The following is a 10,888-nucleotide window of genomic DNA, read 5'->3' as shown; positions in this document are numbered from 1 at the left end:
TTCTGCTATATCATCATTTTATAATTAACTAAATATATTATATTATAGCTATGTAAGATGAAAAATATGGGTATTTTGTGATTGTAAAACTTTTTTTCTTTCACGTTAGCGTTAGATTAACTTTTAATCTGAAAAATATTTTTTCAGTTTATCGTTAACTTTGAATACAGTAATTTTATCATCTCTTCTATTTAACTTTTTTAATATAATAATTAAAATAAATTAAAATTATACAAAATTATAAAATTAATTTAAAAAATTCAAAACTTGTAAATAAAATAGCATTTCACTAAGTAAGAAAACGACAATACTAAATAAAAAACATCAATAATACAACCGGTTGTTTAATTGAGTATTTGTCATATGTTTCACAAGATTAATACACGGGTCATGGGTGTTATGGTTTTTGTTGGGTGTAGATTTTTTATCCTTAGAATGAACTACAATTTAGGGATTTTGAGTTATTCTGTCAACGCTAATATTCCGAGGAAGGTACGTTAACTAATTCAATTGTCCTATATTATCTGATTGTTTTGCAGATAAGAGTACGTGGTAAATATGTTTATAAGAACGTGGATTGCAACGGAATGATACTTGAACTTCGTCAACAAAGAACGTGGGCAGCAACGGCTTGTTGAAGAAATAGTCTAGGGTTTCCGGAATAATCGGAATAACAGTTATAATCTTTTTATTATAAATATGAGCTGATAATATCATTAGGCCACACACAACTCACTTGTTTAGCTACTGGTAATCATTGTATCACTTAGCTCACGATCACTTATCAGCTCCAACCTTTGTAATCACCGGTTTTATTATTAATAATATTGACGATGATAGTTTTCACCGTCCGGGGATTTTTTGTGCCGGAGATCATAATAATCAAGCGTTAATTCGACCAAAAGTTAAGTTCAAAATCTTTAACCGAAGTAATTCGACTAAAGATTACGTCGTAAACTCTTGACCAAAACGAAGATTATCATAATCAAGGGTTTTTCCCTCGTAATCATCTTTGTGTTCGATCTTATTATCAATAAGCACTTCACCTCACGCACTAATTTGATCAAAAGTTGCTTTGCCAATTTTTGACCGAAACAGTTTTCTTGGCAACGGAATTCCAAAAGAGTATTTTGATTACTTGTTGATCGGTTGTAAGATCAATTTCGTAAATATAACATAGTGTTGCACCTTCGTCTTGCATAATCACATTTTGTCACATATAGTCCAACGAGCTTTTTGGATAGAAAAAGCTCATTTACATCTTTTCATGTTGCTTCTTGTGTCGTGTTAAACCCTTTTCGTTTATTGTCATGTAGATTGGTAAATGTTTTTACAATGGTTGCCCAATGAGGTATAGCCCCTCAAAACTAGTTGAATAATGACAATTTGTTGAGGACTTTGATATCATTGTTTGAACCAAGGACACCCCAAAGAATGCATGCCAAAACCATAAATCTTGCAATGATACCATTTCAAGCATAATCCTCGGGTACTCGTGATCACCTCTCGTGTATTGACGTTGTCATGTTGTTGGTGACTTTCTCCATGATCAATGTATAGAATCAATGTAACCTAGCATTTCAGGAAATCCATGTTTGGCTTCATGTGAGGCGTACCAAAATTGTACGTCATTGGCAGTCGTGTTACACATATATTTTTACATACAATTGAATAATACGCTTACAAACAAGTGATAAACTTTCTTGTGAAATTCTTTCGGCCATATTCAGGTACTTATCAAACGTCTTAGGAATTGTCCCGTTTGCTAGTTGACTTATTGCATGTGTACACATTTATAATAACATAAAACTCATATTTAAATGTAGTACACAGTTGCACCATTGTTGGTTCATGCGCCAGTAGTCTTTTCTTTGTTCATTTTTTATTAGTCATGGAATACAATCATGAGCATGATCAGTTAAGGGTATGCCTCGTGCGCATTAATCCACTGGTGCCACTTGACACGTTGACCATGCCAAGGGCGCAAACACCACTACAGCCGGGCTCAGAAAGGGCTTGGTCAATGTCGCATGCATGGGGTGGTATTTGATAATTTTTGTTAGTGTATTAAATAATATATTACCAATCATATAAAAAGTCACCTCAATCAATGTCACACCCCGACTTAGGGCCTAAGCGTGTGACCAATAGTTGGTACCTGTTTTGTAAATAAATCAGAGTTGCGGGTTTCATTTTAGCGGAAGTCTTTTTTAAAAATATTATTATATTGAAAACTTATTAAACTCTCGGGTTAAGATACCCGTTTGATATTTCAAATACATTTCTTCAAAAAACATGACTCTTTATAATATTTTGAAATAAAAAATTTTGAGCCATCAGATAGCATCTAATGACTATAAATCCAATCTTCTATTCCTACTTGCTTGTCTGTTCAAACCTTTCTTGTTTCCTTGTAACATGGGTGGGAAAATACGTCAGCACAAAGCTGGTGAATAACGCTGACTCTAAAATCTCTTTTCAATACCTTTGTGAAACCAACAATAATACCTTTGTGACTACTCATTAAGCACCCAACTAAATTGGGATCAAATTACCCTAAGTATAATGTACAATTAATTATATACACAATATCATTTCTCTGAACAGTCCCGTAGACCTTTAGAGGCATGTTGATGATATGCATGGCCTCGGGGAACTCCGAGTCACCATGTATGTTTGGATCTAGACACATGTATACTCTTAATCAGAGTGTTCGTTTCTTATTAGTGTTACATAAAGTTTTTAAGGATTCGTAAATCCTATGCAAACATTCAGACTCATTATAAAAGGTTCGGGGCGTATTCTCCTTTTCTGTTTATAATCACTTTCTGTTACTGATTGATGTTTTCTGTTTCCTTATTCTTGTTTTGTCACCTCGGACCTATAGTACGAGAATAACATTTGTATAAATAACTAGTTCAGCGATCTAGCTTCAGACCTTTACTCCGTTTTGTATAGCTTTAACCTTCATAAAAACATTTGTTTATTCAAAACATTTGGACCTTTAGTCCCTTTGTTTATTTACCAATGATATGCTACGTTTCTTCTTCATAAAGAAACATCTTAACTAAGTTTCTTCTTCAAGAAGAAACATTAATCAAACTATATTCTTTGAATAAAGAAATACTATTTTAACTATAACCTTTGCTTAAGAAAAGTTATATTATTCTTAATAGTAATCAAGGTTCGGGCTATACCCCCGACTATGGTCTAAGCCATTTATAATAATAAAATAATAACTTAGGCAGAACCACTTACCTCGCACGGGTATTCGGAGTTAGATATTTCTAAGTTTATATGGGCAGCACTTCTACTCTACGCACGTTTATCGAAACGTTCTTGATTAACTCTTCTTGGCACGCAAATCGAGACGATGTTCAGATGTCGCCGGGTCATGCACGTACTTCGAGGCAGAATGTCGGGTTATTTGGGTGGCACGCACTTTGAGGAAAACGCCGGGTAATTGGCACGGATTACAATGTGATATTTGTCGGGTCGGTGGCACGCAAAACGATGTTCGGCACGCAAACCGAGGTAGAGAGAGTGGATTTCTAGAGAGAGTGGCTGGTGTGTGAGAAAATGAGCCGATGGCCTCCCCTTTTATAGCCAATTTTGGATCCCATCGCGGTACGCGATGGGCTCCTTTTTCAACACCGTCGCGATACGTTTTTGAGATCGCGCCACGTGTCACCACGTGGCCTGACACGTCTGCCACGTGTCCTGCCAGGCTGCCACGTGTCACTAGAGTGTGACACGTGTGTGATGCGTCATCACGGCCCATCGCGGTACGCGATGGCCGTCTCCTTGGACTCATAGCATAGCGCGATGGGTCTCTGAATATTACTTTTCATTTTCAGTCCATTGTCTAATATAGCTTGTAACGAAGTTCAAGTATTTAGGATCTTTTGTACAGAGCGATGAGGAATTAGACAGTGATGTGACCCACCGAGTTCAGGTAGGATGGTGTAGATGGAAAGCAGCCACAGGTATATTGTGCGACAAGAGTTTCCCGACTAAACTAAAGGGAAAATTCTATAGGGTGGCAGTTAGACCTGCAATGCTATATGGAACAGATTGTTGGGTCATCAAGAAGGCACAAGTGCGGAAGATGGAGGTAGCAGAAATGAGAATGCTACGTTGGATGTGTGGGCACACAAGGCTAGACCGAATAAGAAACGTTGTGTTTCGCGAGAGATTAGGGGTGGCGAACATAGCAGACAAGATAAGAGAGTGGAGATTGAGATGGTTTGGACATGTAAAGAGAAGACAGACGACGAATCCTGTTAGATCCGTAGAAAACATTACTATAGAGGGGAGGAGGGGTAGAGGACGACCGAAATTGACTTGGGATGAGAGGATTAGGCATGATTTGATAGACCTAAACCTCTCCGAGGACATGGTTGAGGATAGGAATTCGTGGAGAAGTAGAATTAAAGTTAAGGATTTTTAGAGAGAATTGAATATCTTAGGGCTTAGACTTAACTTATTTAGGCCACATACCATAATGGTATTTCCCTTACATATATTATTATTATTAGCTTTTATATAGCTGTTAAACTGTGATCTTATTATTAATATTATTATAATTAGTAGTAGTTTTTATATAACTGTTAAACTTTGATTTCCTTTATTTTGCTTTATTTTCCTTTATTTTGCTTCATACACGGTGTGCCTACATCCCACCCTCCCCAGACCCTACTTATAGCTTTGCTGTCGGTGGGATTTTACTGGGCATGATTGATTGATTGTCTAATATAGCTTGTCACTTCTGGTCTAATTCTCGTTGTCCAAAAATAGTAATGCGGCCCTTAAGCGGCTCGCGGCGATGCGAAGTGCAAAGTGCGCCATCAAAGCGCCACATTGCGCCCTTCGCCGTCGCCATCGCCCTCGCCCAAGCCCGTGCCCGTGCGCGTGCGCGTCGGGTGCTTCGCACCCTCCGCTAGGACCACTTGGTGCATGATATTCATAAAAGAATATTACTATGGAAAATCTCTTCCTTATAAAGTTTTTCCATTTCTTTACCACTTTTCATGTGGGATGGATTCCATCTTCCTTATTTATACCACTAATGCTTCCACTTTCTTACATCTTCCAATGTGGGATGGAATTTCTTTCATGTAAGTAAACTTTAACTTAAGAAATATTTTTATTTCCTTTTCTTATATTTCCTTATTTAATATTTTCTCATGACTTGTCTTGATATTATTTTTGATCCCTCAACTTTCCTAAGTTGTTAATTTTGGATCGAAATTTTGGGGATGTTACATCCTCCCCACCTTGAAATGAATCTCGTCCTCGAGATTCGTTGGTTTAAGAGTGAATTATTCTTGCTTTTTGATTGTTGATTAGACTCTATCTAATCTTGTCGTTGTTGTTATAATCTGTATGCAGAATGACTATTTTATTTATTTTGTTGCTAACTTACATCCTTGAATGATGTAATCAATCAATAGTTCAGAATATCATTAGTAAATATAAATTGCTAAACACAGTGATCAGTTGTGTTTAACTATTTACCTCACCGTTCTGTATTCTAAACATTTACTGATGTTAACTACATTGTTGTTTTGATTCAATCTGCCGAATCTATTCCACAAAGTTGTTCTTTAGATTCAGTCTATCGAATCCTTGATCTTGATTGATTGGTGATAACAATACTCTTGTACTTTGGCTTAATTTCATTTGCTATACTTAGCGATTATATTTCTTGAATATCTTCGAGCTCTTTTTCTTTGAATTTTTGGTCAACCTTACTAGGTAGGTAATAATATTCCATCAGTCGTATTTCTTGAATGAATTCCTTTCGATGATATATTGTCCTTGCATATTTAGATATCTTCTAACGTTGATATATCATCTTCCTAGATGATAAGTTTCCTCAACGTTTATTTGTTCTAAGTTTCGATTGAACTTTTCCACATTGGAAACTTTTGATTATCCTTTGAATATAAGCATTATTGTGTATTAACATGATCTACATGCTAATATTTTATTTATAACTTAGGGATTTAAATACTCTTCTTTGATTACAAAACTTCTCGTTTAAGAACGAGTTACAATTAATATACAAAAGTTAGCTAATCTATCTTGACATTTCCTCGATGTGATCTTGTCATTAATCTTGACTAGCTTTTCTTTTCGGGCATTTAGTCTTAAAGTGACCCGTTTCTCCACATGTAAAACATACTCCTAGCTTTTTACGACATTCTTCTATTGTGTGTCCTGCTCTTTTGCAGTATGCACAATTATTTGTATTTTCTAGTCGACACTTTCCAATATGTTTTCTTCCACAAGTCTTACAAGCTGTCTTGGAAGTACTTTCTTCTTTTCCTATCTTCTCGGAATCTTTTGGTTTCTTGATTTCTTTATCTTTCTTCTTTTCTTCTTCTTGATTCCTTATCATACTGTTGATTAAGTATCCGGCCAATTCCATATCCGAATCAACTGTTTCTGGCATATTGGATCGTACCATGTCTCTTATTTCTCTTGGTAGTCCATATATGTAACGAGTTACTTTGTTATATTCCAGAGTTACTAGATGTGGAACCAGTCGGCAGTATTCTAGGAATTTAGTGTTATATTCCCTAAGATTTGTGCCAACAACCTTGTGATTCCATAACTCAGTTTGAATTTGATCAATTTCATGAGTTGGGCAAAATTTCTTTAATATAAGGCCTTTAAATGTTTCCCAACTTAAATTATACATTGTTTCTCGACCTTTGGTTTGAATCAGGGTGTTCCACCATTCAAGAGCTTCTCCCTTGAACATTTGTGAGGAATACTGGATTGCTTTCTCACCGGTGCATTTGCTTATGGTGACGATTGATTCTTGTTCTTCTAGCCATCTCATAGCGGCTATACCATCCGAGTCTCCATGAAATTCTTTAGGATCATAAACTTTAAAGTTCTTAAAGTTACATCCTTTTTGGATCTTTCGTTTCTTTTGTTTCTTGTTCCTTGGATTATTATCAGACATAGAGCTATCATAAGTTTCTTCCTTTCTTGAAGGAACAGATTTACTTCGACTCCTCTTATTAGATTTTAGTTGACTTTGACTCGTAGAAAAGTCCTTCATAACTTCCTTAATCATCTTTTGAATTTCTTCTTTATATTGGGCGGGAATTTCATTATCCTTATCTTTATTCTTATTGTTTTCTTCATTTCCCGATTTCTTGGGAGGACTGTTGTGAGAGTTTGCACTTTCTTCTCTTGACTTACTACAATAAAATTTTGAAAGATAAGTCCAATATTCGAAGAATTCAAAACATATCTTTTACAAGAGTGCATATTGTTTGTTACAATTATACTCTCTACAATTACTAAGGTGTTTTGGATAAAAATCTACTAAGGATAATGTATCCAAATCTGTTAAGTGAGGTGTAGTGCTAAGACGATAATATTGAATGTGTAATCGAAATCTTGGTGAACACAATGATTTGATCACGAGGGAAAAAGCCCTTGAAAACGATAATCTTATTTCGGTCAAAACTTAACAAGGTAATCTTTAATCGATTGACTCCGGTCAAGGATTAATGAGATAATCTTTGGTCGAATCACTTCGGTCAAGGATCAACGAGGTAACCTTTGGTCGGATAGTACGTGATTATAGTAATCTCTGGCACAAAAAACCCCCGGATGGTGAAAACTATCATCGTCGATTATATTGATAATAAAAGGTGGTTACAAGTGTTGTGGAGTTGATGATCGAGATTACAAAGTAAACTAGTGATTAGAGATAGTTTATTGCTTCTGCTCTAGTGTGTGTGATGATACATGTGTTTTTTCCTACTCGATCATAGCTCAGTTAAATAAGAAAATATCAATAACAACATTTCCTAACAATCCGGAAGTCTTCCACTAGCCACTCCATAACGTTGACCACGTGCAAATAGCCGTCCAGTAGCGAATTAAGTGGAGGACCAGGTCTAAGAGCCGTTGTTGATATTTAAGCATCAATCTTCCATGAAATCGTCCATTAACAGCTACATTGAATAAGGATCCTAGATCCATACTCTAGCTAGAGAATATTCCATGAGGATAGTTGATGCAAGGACGTCTTAAAATTGTTATACCTGTCTAACACATCACCATACTAAACACAATCATTAGTAAACAAATAATACCGAGGATCGTCTATCCTTTATACCCTGATACATATTTCAAGGATAATTTATCTGTAAGATAGTTAAGGATTAAGGATCCTCAGCATAAAATTCATGCCCTAACAATTGCCCCCAAAATGGCGGGTGACAGTGGAATACAGCTGTCATTTTGAATTTCAAACTTACTGCGAAAACTGATAGATGGGACGGTTTTGCCATAATATTTACCATTTGGCTCCCAAGGTTAATTATAACCGTCTATATATGCCGCCGTATATCTTTGATTATAAACACACCTTCATCCGACGCATCAGGTATCCTTCTTACCTTTCTCTCTTATTTTCTTTAATCATGTCTGCTGCTTCGTCTTCTTCTTATCCATCTCCCTCTAAACCTTCTGAACAAATCTCTGACGGTTCTGAGTTGACGGAAATTGAACCCCAATGTCTGCTAGCCAACCCGTCTGCCGAAATCTGCAAACTCACGGATCCAGAGGTCGAAGACTTTCGTACACTGTTTCCTCCGAAAACCCTATTCCGACCCTATGAATCCAGTGTCAGATGTGACGTATATTCCAACGTTCGGGTCTGCTTTCCGACGACTCAATTTCTGATTGGCTACAAATATCCTTTCCCGACTTTCACTCAGAGCTTCTTCGATTCTACCGGCATATCCTACATACAGGCTATGCCGATGATTTGAAGGGTTCTCAGCACCATCAAGAGAATCATCGAGGAGCAAAAGATTGACTTCGGTCTTCCGGAATTATCACATTTGTATACCCTCACTACCCACGGTCCTGCCCGCTTTATCTTCAAATCCAAGCCCCGACAGCCTCACCCATTATTAAAAGTTACTTTGAATGATTATTTGTGGAGGAATCAGTTCTTTTTTGTAAAACGTGACTCTATACCAGGAGGAGTCGATCTTCCTTCAAAATGGGTTAGAAAGGGTAGGATCCTGGATCCTCAAGAAACAGTAGGATCCTTGATGCTCTAACTTGAATTCTGAACTTTCCTTTTTTTTTTGCAGTTGAAAACTTCACTTCTTTGGGCAAGCTACCTGGCACAGAAGAAAAGAAAAAACGATTCCTAGCACTGGATACCGAGATTAGAACCTTCCAAGCACGTTTTGTTGAAGGTTTTTATGAAATCTTCTCAAGTTCAAGCATGTCAAGTAAGTTAATTATTTTAATATAAACAAGATTAGAATAAGAGAGCTTATCTGATAACTTTTTTCCTTATCAGGCGCCAAGAAATCCCAGAAGTCAGCCGGTAAGTTCTCCCTTGAAGACATTAACTGCATGGTCACTTCTCCTGTTGTCAAGAAGGAGGCTTCAAAGGCAGGTACCAGCTTTGAGCCCAAGACTACAACAACCAGGGCCAAGTCCGCGGCTTCCAAGAGGAAACGATCCTCTGATCCTGAGACCCATTATGACATTGTCCTCTCTGTAAGTACCCTGTATCCTAAAACCCTGAATTGTTGGATCCAGTATCCTTCTGATTTCGAATATTTTGTTGTGTATAGGCCATGAATGCTTTTAAAGAGCATTATGAAAAGACTATTAGCCAAATGAGTGACAAGCTGTCGGGGTTAGGGAAAGCTGTGGTTGCTAAGGATAAGGCCATGATCCAGCTCTCCAAGGAGAAGAAACAGTTGGAGGATCAGTTATCCTTAGCCGAAGCCCAACGTCAAGATGCAGTGGAGCAGGCCATAGATGAAGCCAAAGTGTGGGCTGCCAGGTCGGTATTCCAAGCACGGATCAAGATGGCGAAGGAGGCCGGTGATCCCGCTTTCGACAAGTCGACCTGGGGCGTGGAGAAGTGGAAGGCTGCTCTTGACAATCTTGGTGGTGAGGACGACGAGGAGATGGGTGTGAACACCGAGGCTGGGGCCGGCGGCGTCAAGGAGGTGGTTGAAGCAGGCAAGGGAGATGGTGATGCTGCGGTTGAATATGCAGCTTAAGTGGGCAATGAAGGATATTAAAAACAAGGCCCGAGCCCACTTTTTATTTGTGTTGATGTTTTTCTGAACAATTACTTTTGGTCTGTAATAAACAATAGTAACTAGGGTTAAGGATCCATGATCCTTAAGACAATTGGCGGGGGTGACAAAGGTGGAGGGATCCTCTGTTTGTGGGGATGAAGCCTTTGTTGCCCCTGTTTTTTATTTTTCCTGCACTTATGAACTGTTAGTAACTCTTACTTAACCCGGATGGATGGTCCATCTTTTGCATGGTGAAGTCCGGGTTAAGGATTTTGTATAAGTCCTAGTGGCTTATTTTAATTAATATAAATCTTTTGACTATTTGTTTGTCGTTTATTTTTACAAGTCTGTTTGATATAAATTTAGCATTTTCGATAATTTTAAAAAATAATCTTAAGTAAAAGATTTTTGGATAAAAGATCCTTATAAAAATTACTTAGGATAGAATATCCTTAAAGAACAAATAGAAGAATAAAATAGTAGGATAAAATATCCTTAAAATTCGATAAAAGTTTTATAATAGATTATCCTTAGATGAAAAATTTTAGGATAGAGTATCCTTAATAAATAGATAAAAAAATTTAGTAATAAAATAACTTTAAGGGAATAACCTTTTAAACTGAAATATCCAAAATTATTGCATCCAATATGATACATAAGTTAATTAAGAGAGATCATACCATAAGGTCTAGATAGACCTAAGTTACCAGAAGTATTGAACTCTCAAGGATCCTAGAAGGAATAGCTTTAGGATCCGGGATCCTTAGATTTTTGATCTTCACAAAGAACTTAGATAATCT

Source organism: Bidens hawaiensis, unplaced genomic scaffold (genome assembly GCF_021521415.1).
Source record: "Bidens hawaiensis isolate Kalapana, Puna unplaced genomic scaffold, B.hawaiensis_p1.1 tig00002935_1, whole genome shotgun sequence".
NCBI classification, from domain to species: Eukaryota; Viridiplantae; Streptophyta; class Magnoliopsida; order Asterales; family Asteraceae; genus Bidens; species Bidens hawaiensis.
The sequence above is the reverse complement of the archived record's forward strand: the minus strand, read 5'-3'. Positions refer to the sequence as shown.